Raw genomic sequence first — 2,243 nt, forward strand, 5'->3', positions numbered from 1 at the left:
TAGGCAACATCCTGTTCCCAGGCTATTGTTGAGTTTTGGGACACCTGTATATAAACGCTTAGTTGCTACGCTCCAGAACACGCCCGGCCGTTATTGTAGTTATTCATCTGTCGAAAATGCGAAAAATGCCTAATTGTGCCATTAGAAACTGCAAAAACACCACACCCGTGAGAACATAATCAAACAGGAACGTTTCCTTCCACAGTTATGTAATTTTGTAATCAGAATATGTAAGGCTCAATTTATATTGCGGCGCAACAGAATGGAAGCGAATTTTTGTAACGATATTGTACATTGCGTAATAAACTTTATGATCAATCACTTCGCGCGTCTTCCGCGGAATACTCGCGCTAGCTCGAGAATGCTCGCGCAGAATTCGCGAGAATTCTGCAGCCGCCGTTGGCGACGCCTGGTGACTCCGCAGGAAATGGTGCGAAGGCAGGCGCAATGTGATGTGAAACATCGACGAAATACCACAGCCTCACGGCGTGGTTGCTGGAATGCTGGACCGTGCGCGATGTAAATTGAGCCTAAGAAATTAGATCGCAAGGAAACCCACCAAGGGCAAGGTAAGCACATCATAATCCTATGTAGCAGAGTCAATGTCATTGTTTACGATAACAACTTACGGGACAAGCAAGTCGTGCCACTCAATCTTTTACATCGCAAAGCTTCAAGAGCCACTGGCATTACGCCCGTCGCCCAGAGATATAAAATTAACAAGTCCCGTGTGCCCATTTCACCAGCACCCTTCAAAACCGGAACGTGGTAATGCTCACATTATTACTCAGCGGCAGACATAGATAGCACGGTGGCAGTACTTCCCTGGACGAACTCTTCCACAAGAAGTTAAGCAACTACTAACATGACCAACATTAGTAAGATTTAACTACATACCTCAATAAACCTTACTGAGTCACAGGCACTTGACCACGGAGAAACAGTTTCACTGGACTTTTGAGTACTAAGGTAATACAAACACTAGGAACTGAAATCTAATTGATTTTTGTATTGATCGCTCCTTCCTTTTATACTTGCATAAGCACTAGTGAAAAAATCACCTGGTAATTGAAAACTAATTGTGCATCTGATGATGTATGTACTAGCTGGTAGGTATGATTATTTAATAAATAATGATTAAAAATTAATTAGCTTATTTTACTTTTAAACAAAATTCCGTACTTGTGTTGTAATTAGCCCTGTGGTTAATAGGCATAACTCTCGTAAGAAAAATTTTGTGGAGCTATCTCTGTTTGAGAGTTCGTTTGTTTTACAGATAAGATGAAACCACAATAATCTCAACGTTTAACGAAATATTTATATAACGTTACAAAATAATCTTTAAAAGATAACATCATCTCTCACTGATGGGCCCGGGTCTCCTATGAGATGGTTCAGGCCAAAGTCCGCCACGTTGGTCCAATGCGGGTTGGGAACTTCTTCGACGTGCAAGTTGCATCACGGTATTTTCTTTCACCGTTAGAGGTACTAAATATTCATAAATGTACGTAACTTAGAAATTAAAGTCATAAGGTACAATTCAGGCACAACTCCAGACTGAAAATCATTCACATACTAATGGGAGAGAAAATTGTCAGTAGTTCTGTGAAGAAAACTGTCTGTTTATCGACAGGAAAAGGGGAAGAAAAGGACAAATAGGTCTTCTTCTTTCTTTATTGGCGGTGTCCTATGTAAGACTTCGCCCGCGTCAGATTTATAAAAATTATGGCGAACGTCGTCAATGTCAAAATATCTTTTTTCTACTAATAAGTCTGTCATTAGAAATGTACGTACAACCTTAGAGGACGGAAAAAAATAAACGTACAACAGAACTAGTGGGAGAGAAAATTGTCAGTAGTTCTGTGAAGAAAACTGTCTATTTATCCACAGAAAAAATGGGAAGAAAAGTACCTACTACCTTGACTAGTACGAATTAGGTAAAAGGTCGTAATTTAATCGGCTCTAGTCGCAAAAAAAGCTAGATTTAGTCGGTCCGCCGTTCCAAAGTTACAAGGGTGTTTTACTGCCTATTCTAGAATAAGTATATTCTAGCGGTACCATCTTGAATCTCGAGAACCACAGTATCTAACTTAGATTCATGCTACCTTTGCCATGCATACTTAAGAATAGGTACTTGTGTATTTGTCAAGACTCATCGGACCTGAAATTATGAAAATTTATAAAGAAACTAATGCTTCACATGACTGTGTTTAAAAATAGTAATAGGTCGGGCAAAAAGTCCG

At 39.7% G+C, this 2,243-nt stretch overlaps 1 protein-coding gene across 1 annotated transcript in view; it reads right to left on the bottom strand.

The window, feature by feature from the left end:
- LOC113234627 (ras-related protein Rab-5B-like) overlaps nt 1–989 on the bottom strand; it is a 9,013-nt gene extending 8,024 nt beyond the window's left edge. The window contains exon 1 of the mRNA XM_026469987.1: nt 898–989. The gene's annotated coding sequence lies outside the window, so the exon portion shown is untranslated. The remainder of the gene's footprint in view (nt 1–897) is intronic.
- Nucleotides 990–2,243: the final 1,254 nt, after the last annotated feature.

The sequence above is a fragment of the Hyposmocoma kahamanoa genome, unplaced genomic scaffold, assembly GCF_003589595.1.
Source record: "Hyposmocoma kahamanoa isolate Upper Pololo Valley unplaced genomic scaffold, ASM358959v1 102, whole genome shotgun sequence".
Classification (NCBI taxonomy): Eukaryota; Metazoa; Arthropoda; class Insecta; order Lepidoptera; family Cosmopterigidae; genus Hyposmocoma; species Hyposmocoma kahamanoa.